Raw genomic sequence first — 13,603 nt, 5'->3', positions numbered from 1 at the left:
CATAGAGAACAGTCTTGTAGTTGCCAAGGGGCAGAGGGAGGGAAGCAATGGGAGTTTGGGGTTAGCAGAGGCAAACTATTATATATAGGATGGATGAATAACAAGCTTCTACTGTATAGCACTGGAAATTATATTCAATATCCTGTAATAGACCATAATGGAAAAGAATATGAAAAAGAATATATATTATGTATACGAACATATGTCTGAGTCACCTTGCTATACAGCAGATATTAACACACCATCGTAAATCAACTACACTTTTTTTTTTTTTGTCTTTTCTGGGACCGCACCTGCAGCATATGGAGGTCCCCAGGCTAAGGGTCAAATCAGAGTTGTAGCCGCTGGCCTACGCCACAGCCGCAGCAACACCAGATCCAAACCGCGTCTGCGACCTACACCACAGCTCATGGCAACACCGGATCCTTAACCCATTGAGCAAGGCCAGGGATCGAATCAGCAACCTCATGGTTCCTAATCAGATTCATTAACCACTGAGCCATGACGGGAACTACACTTTAATAAACCTTTTTTAAAAACAAGCAAATGAGGTCCACAATTTAGGGAAGCTCACTTGCTATTTAATTCAGCAGCCACCAGCCTCAGTCTCACAAGGGGCCTTGTGGTGCTGACTATGCACAGGGATCATTGTCATCAACAGGCCTGGGACACAGGAGATGCTAGCATTTGGACTGTGGAGATTGTGATTCAACTGGCTGGCCCTGGACCCTGGAATCTGCTTTCTTAACAAGCTCTCCAGGTGGCGGAGAGAGCACAGATCACATGGGAGACACTGGCCCTGGACTAGCTTCAGAGTCCACATATTTCCTGTGATGCCCATCACCTGACTCCAAACAATACAATTCTACAGGCCCCATCAGCAGCAAGAGGATGGATATGGTATCCTGGGACGCATGGGGGGTTAGAGTTAGGGGTTGAATTGTGTCCTGCAAAAAAGATATGTTGAAGTCGAACCCCCTAATACCCCAGAATGTGACCTTGTCTGAAAATAGGGTATTTACTGGGGTAATCAAGTTAAAATGAGGTCATTAGGGTGGGCCTGAATCAAATATGACTGGCTTTTTTATAAAAAGAGAGAATTTAGGGAATTCCCTGGTGGCTCAGCAGGTTAAGGACCCGGCATTGTCACTGCTGTGGCTCTGGTTACTGCTGTGGTTCAAGTTTCATCCCTGGCCCAGGAATTTCTGCATGTTGCAAGTGTGGCCATAAAAATTTTTTTTAATTTTTTATTAGAGGTGATTTACAGTGTTGTGTCAATTATAAAATTATAAAAATTGTTTTAAAAGAATGCAATTTGCCATTTGCAACAACATGAATGGACCTTGAGGGCATTATGCTAATTGAAACAAGTCGGACAAATACAAGTACTGTACAATCTCTCTTAGATATGAAAGCCAAAACAAAATCAAAACCAGGGAGTTCCCATCGTGACTCAGTGGTTACTAATCCGACTAGGAACCATGAGGTTGCAGGTTCGATCCCTGGCCTCCATCAGTGGGTTAAGGATCCGGCATTGCCATGAGCTGTGGTGTAGGTTGCAGACTCGGCTCGGATCCTGTGCTGCGTGGCTCTGGCGTAGGCTGGTGGCTACAGCTCTGATTGGACCCCTAGCCTGGGAACCTCCATATGCCGAGGGAGCGGCCCAAGAAATGGCAAAAAGACAAAAAAAGAAAAAGAAAAAAGAAAAAAACAAAATCAAAACCAAGCTCATAGATTCAGAGAGCAAATTGGTTGTAAAAACAGCGCTGTGGAAGGGAGGGGTGGGGAGTATACTGTTAAAGAAGAAGAAAAATAAAAAATTAATAAATAAAAATTAAAAGGGGGAATTTATTTCTTTATTAAATTATAGTTGAAAAGAAACAAAGGAGCAAACAAAAAACAGAAATAGATCATGGCCAAGAAAAGCAGACTTGCGGTTCCTGGGGGAAAAGGGAGGGAGTGGGATGGATGGGCATTTGGGGGGTTTGAGGGTTGCAAACTGTTATATTTGGAATGGATGGGCAATGGGATCCTACTGTACAGCACAGCGAAATGTGTGCAATTGGGTCATTTTATTGTACAACAGAACTTGATGAAACATTGTAAATCAACTATACTTTCTGCTGAACAGCAAAATGACCCAGTCATACATACATATATATATATATTTCTTTTTTTTTTTTTTCTTTTTAGGCCACACCTGCAGCTTATGGAAGTTCCCAGGCTAGTGGTCCAATCAGAGCTGCAGCTACTGGTCTACACCACAGCCATAGCAACACCAGATCCAAGCTGTGTCTGCAAACTACACCACAGCTCAGGGCAACGCCGGATCCCTAACCAACTGAGGGAGGCCAGGGATCGAACCCACATTCTCACAGACACTAGTCAGGTTCTTAACCTGCTGGGCCATAACAGGAACTCCTATACATTCTTTTTTATATATATTATTTTCCATTAAGGTCTATCCCAAGAGATTGGATATAGTTCCCTGTGCTATACATTAGGATCTTGTTTTTTACCCATTCTAAATGTAATAGTTTACATCTACTAACTCCAAACTCCCAGTCCATCCCACTCCTCCCCACCCCCTCGGCAACCAAAAGTCTGTTCTCCATGTCTGTGAGTCTGTTTCTCACAGACATGTGAGATGATAGATTCATTTGTGCCACATTTTAGATTCCACATATAAGTGATAGCATATGGTATTTGTCCTTCTCTTTCTGGCTTACTTCACTTAGTATGAGTCTCTAGTTGCATCCATATTGCTGCAAATGACATTATTTCATTCTTTTTTAGGGCTGAGTAGTATTTCACTGTATGTATGTTTGTATGTATGTATATACTACATTTGCTTTTTTTTCCTTTTTTTTTTTTTTTTTGGCTTTTTAGGGCCACACTTACAGCTTGTGGAAGTTCCCAGGCTAAGGGTTGAATTGGAGCTGCAGCTGCCAGCCTATGCCACAGACACAGCCATGTAGGATTTGAGCCTACACCACAGCTCAGGGCAACGCCAGATCTTTAACCCACTGAGCTAGACCAAGGATCTAACCTGCATCCTCATGGATGCTGAGCCATGATGGGAACGCCTGTACTACATTTTTTTAATCCATTCATCTGTTGATGAACATTGAGGCTGTTTCCAGGTCTTGGCTATTGTGAATAGTGACACTATGAACACAAGAGTGCATGCATCTTTTTGAATTATAGTTTTGTCTGGATATATACCCAGAAGTGAGATTGCTGGATCATAGGGTAGTTCTGTTTTTAGTTTTTTGAGGAACCGCCATATTGTTTTCCATAGTAGTTATACCAGTTTACATTCCCACCAACAATGTAGGAGGATTCCCTAAAAAGGGAGAAATTAGACACAGACACACACGCAGGGAAAATGCATGTGAAGTTGAAGGCAGAGATCTAGGTGATGCTTCTTCGTGCCAAGAAATGCCAGAGATGGCCAGCCAACTGCCAGAATCTAGGAGAAAGGCATGGAACAGCATCTCCCTCACAGTCCCACAAGGAACCAACCCTGCTGACAACTTCGATGTCAGACTTCTGGCCTCCAGAACTGCAAGGGAATACATTTCTGTGGTTTAAGTAATGCAGTCTATGGTACTTTGCTATTGCAGCCCTAGCAAACTAATACAGTTAGTTTAGCAAGGGCTGGCATGCAAAGACTATGCCCAGATACACCGCTCAAATTCATGACCTACCCTGTGTTCTGGTTAAGGGAGTCTGTGCTACAACTGGAGAAAAAGCTGAAGGATTCAGATTGCATGGATTCAGGTTTTGGGTCTCAATGTGATGGCAATAACACGTCAGCTGAGATTTATTATGTTCCCTGCACAGGGTTAAGCCCTCTGTATACATTAACTCTTTTTTTTTTTTTTTTTTTTTTTTGCTTTTTAGGGCCTGCAGCATATGGAAGTTCCCAGGCTAGGGGTCCAATTAGGGGTCCAGCTGCCAGCTTACACCACAGACATGGCAACACCAGATCAGAGCTGCATCTGCAACCTACATCACAGCTTGCAGCAATGCAGGATCCTTAACCCACTTACCAAGGCCAGGGATCAAACCTCCATCCTCATGGATACTAGTTCAGTTCATTAATCCTGAGCCACAATGGGAACTTCCTAGCTCATTAAATTTTAAACCAAAACCCTACAACGCAGGTAATATAACTTCTTATTTTATAGATGAGGAAACTGAGGCTTGAAAGTGAAGCTGCCTAACAAGTGCTAGGTGAAGGTTCAAACAGAGGACACATCCCAGAGCCCCAGGTCTTAAAGACACAAAATATTGTCTAGAATTCAGTGCCTAAAGCAGGGGTTTACAAACTACAGATTACGAGCAAAATCCAGCCAACAACCTATGTTTGCATGGCCTGCAAGTTAAAAATGGTTTTTATGTTGTTAAATGGTTAGAATATTTTTAAAGAATATTTTGTGACCAATTAATATTATATGAAATTCTGCTGTTAAAGCCCATAAATAAAGTTTTATGGGAACACAGTGACACCTATTAGTTCATATACCATCTACGACTGTTTGCAGGCTACAAGGCAGAGTTGGGTAGTCTCAGCGGAGACCCTATGGCATGCAAAATCTAAAATACTGTCTAGCCCTTTATAGAGGGATTTGGTGACCTCTTTTTTTTTTTTTTTTCTTTTAACGGACACACACACACAGTATATGGAAGTTCCCAGACCAAGGGTTGAATTGGAGCTTCAGCTGAAGTCCTACACCACAGCCACCACAACACTGGATCTGAGCCCCATCTGTGATCTTTGTGGGATCCTTAACCCACTCAGGGAGACCAGGGATTGAACCCACATCCTCACAGAGTCAGTGTCGGGTCTTTAACCGACACAGCAGGAACTCCACTGACCTCTCTTTCATAGAAAAGTAAAGCCTGGTATTCAAAGTGGTTCATGAATCAGAGGCATCAATCTTATGGGAAGTTTGCTAGAAATAAGAACTCAAACACCATATCAATCAAATCATAATTTTAACAACCCTGGGGAGAGTTACATGAGCCTTAAAATTTGAGGATCACTGGAATCTATGGGATATGGATGGTGATAGATATTTGGGCCCTGAATAAGCCTGAAGTTCAAAGATACGAAAGAACCATACCTGGGGCATTTTTCCGTGGGCATTTTCCAGTTTTCCCTGCTCTGGACAGGGTCCTGGAGAGGATGAAATGCTTTGAAAGAATTGCAGCTACAGTTTGAGGAAGCGGCCACCAGGTGGCGATAGTGCCATCTCACAAAATGGATTGAAAGCTCTCGGGAAACACAGATCCTGGATGTGAATTGGCTCTGTTCCACCCACCCCAGGTATCATCGTCCTCTGGAAGGGAACAGCATGTGCAACAGTCCCTCAATGGGACAAGCCTGGGTTGTAAGGACCGGTGTGTCCTTAGCCCACAGTGAAGGAGAATGCACAGGGAGCTGTGGTCAGGGACTCAGGGCAGAGGGGTCCATGATAAGGGTTAAACAGGGGTATGGGGAGTTCCCGTCGTGGCGCAGTGGTTAACGAATCCGACTAGGAACCATGAGGTTGCGGGTTCGGTCCCTGCCCTTGCTCAGTGGGTTAACGATCCGGCGTTGCCGTGAGCTGTGGTGTAGGTTGCAGACGCGGCTCGGATCCCGCATTGCTGTGGCTCCCGCGTTGCTGTGGCTCTGGCGTAGGCCGGTGGCTACAGCTCCGATTCGACCCCTAGCCTGGGAACCTCCATATGCCCCGGGAGCGGCCCAAGAAATAGCAACAACAACAACAAAAGACAAAAGACAAAAAGACCAAAAAAAAAAAAACCAGGGGTATGGGAGGGCAGGTGCTTCAGAACAAACCTGCTGCTGAGTCCTACCATGGATTAGAGATAAGCAAACTCTCTGTTGGAATGATGCCTCAGCTCTGCTGCTACAAGGTAGAAGCCACTACAGACATCAAGGAAGCCATCAAGGAAAGAGCTTAACCCTAGTGAAACTTTATTTATAGACACTGAAACTTTTTTAGGGATTTCCCTTCCTGGCTCAGTGGTTAATGAACCCCACTAGCATCCATGAGGACACGGGTTCGATCCCTGGCCTTGCTCATTGGGTTGAGGATCCGGCTTGCTGTGATGTAGATCAAAGATGCAGCTTGGATCCAGCATTGCTGTGGCTGTGGTGTAGGCTGGCAGCTGTAGCTTCAATTCGACCCCTAGCCTGGGAACCTCCATATGCCTCAGATGCAGCCCTAAAAAAACAAAAAACAAAAACAAAAAACAAAAAAAAACTTTTTAATTTATTTTTTTGAAGTATAGCTGATTTACAATGTTGTGTTGATTTCTGCTGTACAGGAAACTCATCCAGTTATACATCTACATACATTCTTTTATATTCTCTTTTATATTCTCTTCCGTCATGGTTTATCACAGAATATTGAGTGTAGTTTCCTGTGCTATACAGTAGGATCTTGTTGTTTATCTATTCTATGTGCAATAGTTTGTCTCTGCTAACCCCAAACTCCCAGTCCATCGCTCTCCCCTCCCCACTCCCCCTTGGCAACCACAAGTCTGTTTTCTATGTCTGTGAGTCTGTTTCTGTTTCTGTTTCATAGATAAGTTCATTTGTGTCCTATTTTAGATTCCATAGATAAGGAATATTATATGTGGTATTTGTCTTTCTCTTTCTGACTTACTTCACTTAGTATGAGAATCTCTAGATCCATCCATGTTGCTAAAAATGGTATGGTTTCATTCTTTTTTTTCTTTTTTTTTTTTTTTTTGCCTTTTTAGGACCGCACCCACGGCATATGGAGGTTCCCAGCCTAGATAGGGGTCGAGTCGGAGCTACAGCTGCCAGCGTACACCACAGCCGCAGCAACTCAGGATCCAAGCCGCATCTGTGACCTACACCACAGCTTGTGGCAATGCCAGATCCTTTAACCCACTGAATGAGGCCACAGATGGAACCCACGTCTTCATGGGCTGCTAGCCAGATCTGTTTCCACTGCACTACAATGGAAACTCCCATGATTTCATTTTTTTTTTGTAGATGAGTGTTATTCCATTGTCTATATGTGCCATATCTTCCTTATACATTCATCTGTTGAAGACATTTAGATCGTTTCCATGTCTTGGCCAGTGTAGGCACCAAAACTTGAATTTCATATTATTTTCCATGTCACAAAATATAGCATTTTTTACTGTTGCGTTGAGAAATGTACTGTAGTCATCAAAATGATGCAGAAAGATTCTTAACTAATATCTACCTTCTGTGTATTCCTCTTTCCCAAATTGTAGTGATAAAATATGGCGTGTAGGGGGAGTTTTGTTTGTTTTAAAGAAAGTAAAAAATACTGCAGAAATGGATCTGGCTTTTGGATTTTAGTGACTGGTATTTGTTCACTCCTTTTCTCCCCCACCCTGCCCCAGAAACCCTCCTACATAGTTGCCTCTCCTAATACAGCTACCTGGCAGCAGGTGTTCCCAAATATAACTACCAAAATATCTCAACTACATGTCACAAAGCAGATATCAGGAGGAAGGTACCGCCGTCTATATCGACTATCTATTGCAGAAAAACCCTAATTAATTTGCAACCCAGAAAATCCTCTCTAAAATCTGCCATCCAGTGTAGACTTTCTAAAATTACATATCACTGGGAGTTCCCAAAATGGCTCAGCTGTAACTAGCCTGACTAGTATCCACAAGGATATGGATTCAATCTCTGGCTTCGCTCAGTGAGTTAAGGATCTGGCATTGCTGTGAGGTGTGGTGTGGTTTGCAGATGCGGCTCAGATCCTGTGTTGCTATGGCTGTGGTGTAGACCAGCAGCTGCAGCTCTGATTTGACCCCAGCCTGGGAACCTCCATATGCCACAGATGCAGGCCTAAAAAGCAATAATAAACAAAATAAACAAATTAATTAATTAATTAAAATTACATATTACTGGACATGTTAATTATATGTTTATCACTCTTTTCTCATGGACACTAAATTTGAACATCTTAATTACCAAATGACATTATCAAAAGTAGTGTGAGATTTGGTTCCTGAAATGTAGTCTTTTGTTTTCAACCATTTTAAAAATTTAAAAATCATTCATTGCTCAAGAGCCAGATTGGGCCTCCCGGCCCTAGTTTGCAAACCTTCATATAGATGGTTGCAAATGACAAGTGGCAGGGAGGCCAAAAGGGACTGAAAAAATAAAGAGTTCTGTGGCACAGCAGGTTAAGGACCTGGCATTGTCACTCCAGTGGCTTGGACTGCTGTTGTGGTGTGAGTTCAATCCCTGGCCTGGGGCATTTCTCCATGCCGCAGAATCAGAAAAGGAAGGGGTAGACAAAGATGGTGCCACAGGATCTTTGTAAAAGCTGCCCTCATCTCTCCACTCCCTCCCAGAGTTAATGCCTCCCTGGCTTTGAGATTTGAGATGGTTTGCTCAAGGCAAACCCCACTTCCTCAGGGAAGCCTCTCCTCACCACCCCGCAGCTACATCAGGTGCTCATTATCCCCTCATTCTCATTACATCAGTGATTTTGTATTCATCTATATGATTATTTGATCAATGTCTATTTCACCCACTTGACTGAGCAGAGAGCTGGGGATCCATATGCCCATGCTTCATGAGGCCCAGTGGCCACTCAAAATTTACTTGTTGAGTGAATGAACAAATGGATGGATGGATGGATGGACGGATGGATAGATGGATGGATAGATGGGAAGGTAATGTGATGGCAAGACTCTAGGATGCCAGATGAGGTGGCCAAGGTAAGCTGGATTGGAACAGAGATGTCGAATAGACAATGTTAAATTGATGCTGTTGTGATGTCAACTCTCCCTTCACTCCTCTATCCTTTAATAAAACCCACTCCACACCTAGTATCCTTATGTGAGTGGGTTTCTGCTGAAGTCAAGGAAAGAAGCCAGTTCCTCATCCTCTAGACCAGGAATATTGAGTTTACCATGAAACTGTTAATTCAGCCACAACATGAGACCATGAGAAAATAATCATCTAGAGATTCTCCAAAGTCTTGGCAAGGATGTTGAAAGAGGTTTGAGCCAATCTTTTCTAGATCTGAAGAAGAATGACTGGCCAGAATGAGAGTACAATAACATTTGTTTCTCTCCATATGGGATTTTATTGGGTATTCCAGACAATTTTGGAGATTCAGACACTGAGGCTCATAGAGGGAGAGAGGTTGTCCCAAGATCACATGGTGGATTGGGGAGGAATTCATATCCAGCCTGGTGTGACCCCAAAACCTGATCCCTCCTTCCACCATGATGCTGGATGGCCTTGCAGGTAGTTCGCTCTCCCGAGGTCATGCTGCAGCTTGGAACAGCTTAATTCTGCCCCTTGTGGGGCTTTAATAGGAGGTGGGTAAAAAGTCCCACCAGATCCTCTGATTTGAATGGCTAGAAAAGCCACTTCCAGCAAGGCATGAGGAAGGTCTTGGTAAGGCTTGAGCCCAAGGTCCTGGAAAGAGAGCTCCTATTTCATACATTTGCCTTGGAAATGGGGAGTCATTTCTATCTCTGTGCATCTGTATGGTGGGAGGTCTCCCAGGACCACCCATGGGTTCCAGGATTCACTAGAAGGACTCACGGAACTCAGCAAAGTTGTCATACTCATGCTGTATCACAAGGGAACAATACAGATTAAAATCAGCAATTAAAAGGCACGTGGAGCAGGGTCCAGGAGAGACCAGGCGCAAGCTTCCAGTTGTCTCCTCCCTGTGGAGTTATTGGACAGTGCTTAATTCTCCCAACAATGATGTGACAACACACATGTGTTTACGTCCAACCTGGGAAGCTCCCTGGTGCCCAGGGTTTTCACTGGGAGTTGGCCACTGTATTAGTTTACTAAGGCTGCCATGACATCACAGACTGGGGGCTGAAACAACAGAAATTAATTTTCTCAGTTCTAGAGGCTGGAAGTCCAAGATCAAGGTGTCAGCAGGGTTGGTTCCTTCTGAGGTCTCTCTCCTTGGCTTGAAAATGGCCATCTTCTCCCTGTCTCTTCACATCATTTTCCCTCTGTGTGCACACATGTCTGTGTCCAAATTTCCTCCTCTTAGGATAATAGTCATACTGGATTAGACTAAAGACTTTATTTTTATTTAATCACATGTTTAAAGATCCTATCTCCAAACACAGTCACAGTCAAAATTACTGGGGAGTTGGGATTCCAACATATGAATTGGGAGGGGCACATAATTCATCCAATAACACACACCTAGACACGGCTGACCACCTATGTGGCTCATCTTAGTTACTCAGTCTCTGGCCCCTTCAGAGATTAAACTGATACATTGTAGACCAAGGCCCCTACCATAAATCACATTGTTAGCATAAATTATTTGGCATGGCCCCCAGGTATACAATAGATTTCTACAAGGTAGCATAATACAAGGGCTTAGAGGCTACCTCCCAGAGCCAGTCAAGGGCCAGACCATTCTTTGGAATGTGCAAGAGATCAGAGGCCTGAGAAGGGAGGAGGAAGGAGCTAAGGAATGACACGGGGTCTCTTCCTGGCCCGGCCCACCCCAGGCCTCTTGTCCCTAGCTGACCAGTCACCCCTATCCAGCCTGCCTCCTCTTCCTCTGGGACAACTTCTTTGAGGCCCTCGTGACCAGTACCCTCAGGCTCTGCACACTGGACGCTGAGACAGCTCTTGGCATGGCCACAGGTGACCAATTGCTAAATGTGTCCTAGGACCTGTGCAGGAGCGTGGCCAGCAGGAGAGCCCAGCAGGCCTTCAGCTAATAAAAGGAGGGCACTGTGTGGGCAACAGGGGGACCCACTGTACCTCAGCTGCAGCTCCAAAACTGCCTGGTGTGGCTTTTCAAAGGGCCACTGGGAGGCTCTGGCCAAGATATGCTGCCCTTTTAACTACCTCCTAGGTGACACCACATACTCCCTCAGGAAGATGCCTCTTGGTAACTCGACTACCCTTTGTCCCTTCAGCTCCTCAATACCACCCCAGTGGACATCTCTGAGCAGCCACCACTTCCCTGGTGCCTCTGGGGACTGACTCCCAGCCAGGGAGGTCTGTACAGGCTGCAGCACTTGCCTTCTCATCCTGGAAGATGCCAGATAAAGGTGAACCTCCAGTGTAGGAACAACTAGAATGACAGCAGGGGGTGGAGGATACTAGGAGCCTGCTCCCCATAAGCTGCTCCATCTTTCATTTCCCAGGAACTGAGGACCCCAGAGAGGGACAGGGGACTTAGTCCACAGACACATGCCCCATCCAACACCTCCTACCCCCATAGCCTTTATAAGAGAGGGAGTCTCTTTGGACCCATCCCTTTGGATAAATGAGGAAACTGAGGCCTGGAGAGAATGTCTTCATTTGATGTTTCCCAGAAGCTGATCCTAAGATAAGGATTCAAGAACAAGTAGTTTATTTGGAAATTGATCTAGGAAATGCTGAAAGGGCGGTGAAGAAGTGAGACAGAGAAGGGAAGGGAATCAGTAAAGAGTGAATTGATATGCAAGTTTTCGCCATAGGCAGGTAAAATTCAATCCCTTGGGGACCTCTGAGATTTTGTGTGGAACACATACCTCACTGATACCATCTGAGGGGTAAGGAAATTAGGGCACTTACTTATCTGCCAACTTCCATTGTCTGCCAAGAGGATGTAGAGCTCTACTCAAACACGACATGCACCATCTACCTGAATTTCAACAAAATCCTGTATCTCCTGGAGGCTGTGCTTATTCATAAGCATAGCACATTAGCCAATTATGTAAACATTTGGAGGAAAGAAGACATACACACACACTCCAAAATCCAAATGGTGATTAGTAAAATCCAGATGAATAATTTACAAACTTCACCAAGTGTGAAATTTAGCATTCATAATCATTTCATTATATACAGCCAGCAGATCATTTGTTCTCACTTATCAAGAATTTTTTTTTTTTTTTTTTTTTTTTTTTTTTTTTTTTTTGCTTTTGCTTTTTAGGCTGCACTTGTGGCATATAGAAGTTCCCAGGCTAGAGGTCAAATTGGAACTACAGCTGCTGGCCTATGCTTATCTAGAGTTTCTGATTGCTGGGAAAAAATCATAGCCAATGGTGAATTAAATGAGCTGCATGTAACCAAATAAATGCAACAGGAAAAGTACAGAAACCCTGTCAAAAGGGTTTACCAAAAAATAAATATTGAGGAGTTCCCGTTGTGGCTCAGTGGTTAGTGAACCCAACTAGCACCCATGAGGATGTGGGTTTGATCCCTGGCCACATGAAGGCACTGCATGTACAAAGAGCCTGGGGCAGAAATAATTTGATATGAAGGAGAACCAGAGATGAGGTCATGGTGAGTGACAGGGACAACAAAGGAGACAAGGCCAGAAGTCTTGTTGGGACTGGATTTTATTTATAGGAATCTAGATTTTATTTTAGGTGGGGTGAGCAATTATAGGAAGACTGTTCGGCATGGATGTGCCATGATCTGAGTTCAGGTTTTTAAGTCCACTCTGAATATTGCATGGAGATTGGAATATACAAGTGAGGCAAGTTAAATTTTCCAAATGGCTACAATAATATCTGCCATCCCACATTCTCTCACACAAGAATGTTACAAGGTCACATTGACACATAGCCCACTGAGAGAGGTGCAGCCTATGACCCCTCTCCTTGAATCTGGTGCGAGAAGTAACACAGTTTGGCACTCAAAGCTGATTCAGCAAAGGTAATGTCTTGTTCATTTTGGATTTTTTTCTGCCTTGCCTGTGGCATGCAGAAGTTCCTGGGTCAGGGATGGAACACACATCACAGCAGTGACCAGTCATAGCAGTGACCAGAGCCACAGCAGTGACAAAGCCAGATCCTTAATCCACTGCACCACCAGGGACTTCCTGCCTTGTTCTTTTTTTTTTTTTTTTTTTTTTTTTTTTTAGGACCACACGCACAGCAAATGGAGGTTCCCAGACCAGGGGTCTAATCAGAGCTATAGCTGCCGGCCTACGCCAGAGCCACAGCAAGGCCAGATCCAAGCCCCATCTGCGACCTACACCACAACTCATGGCAACTCCGGATCCTTAACCCACTAAGCAAGACCAGCAATCAAACCCACAACCTCATGGATTCTAGTCGGATTCACTTCCACTGCGCCACGACAGGAACTCCCTGCCTTGTTCATTTTTGAAGCTTCGGTAGATAAGCAAGAAGCCCAAATACTCTTGACTATTGAGCTGCTCGAAGCCCCCAATTCACATGGAGAAGCATGTGTAGGTGCCCTATTCCACAACCCCTATAGAGGTCCAGCCCACACCTGGCATCAATTGCAAGATCTGTAAGTGAACATTTTTCCAGGTGATTCTGGACCCTCACTTGTTGAGTAACCCCCTAAACCTCAAAATCTTTCCAACTGAATAGAAACAATGTTAGCTCACATTTCTGACCCACAGCATGTGTGAGCATCATGAAACTCTGTTTCACACCACTAAGTTTTGGGATGGTTTGTTAAACAGCAGCAGTAATTGGAATTGCCGGGGGCCGGTTGAGGGGAGGAGAACTGGGTGGAGGAGACAGGCACCGCAATGGCATCAGGAAACTAAGGAAATGGCCATGTCTTCAAAAACTGAGAGGTGCCTAGGGCTTGCACCAG

This window comes from Sus scrofa, chromosome 2 (genome assembly GCF_054392235.1).
Source record: "Sus scrofa isolate SSC_HxYL_T2T_F1_AM1 chromosome 2, Sscrofa_HxYL_maternal_Yorkshire_Landrace_v2.0, whole genome shotgun sequence".
Lineage (NCBI taxonomy): Eukaryota > Metazoa > Chordata > Mammalia > Artiodactyla > Suidae > Sus > Sus scrofa.
This window is presented reverse-complemented; position numbering follows the sequence as displayed.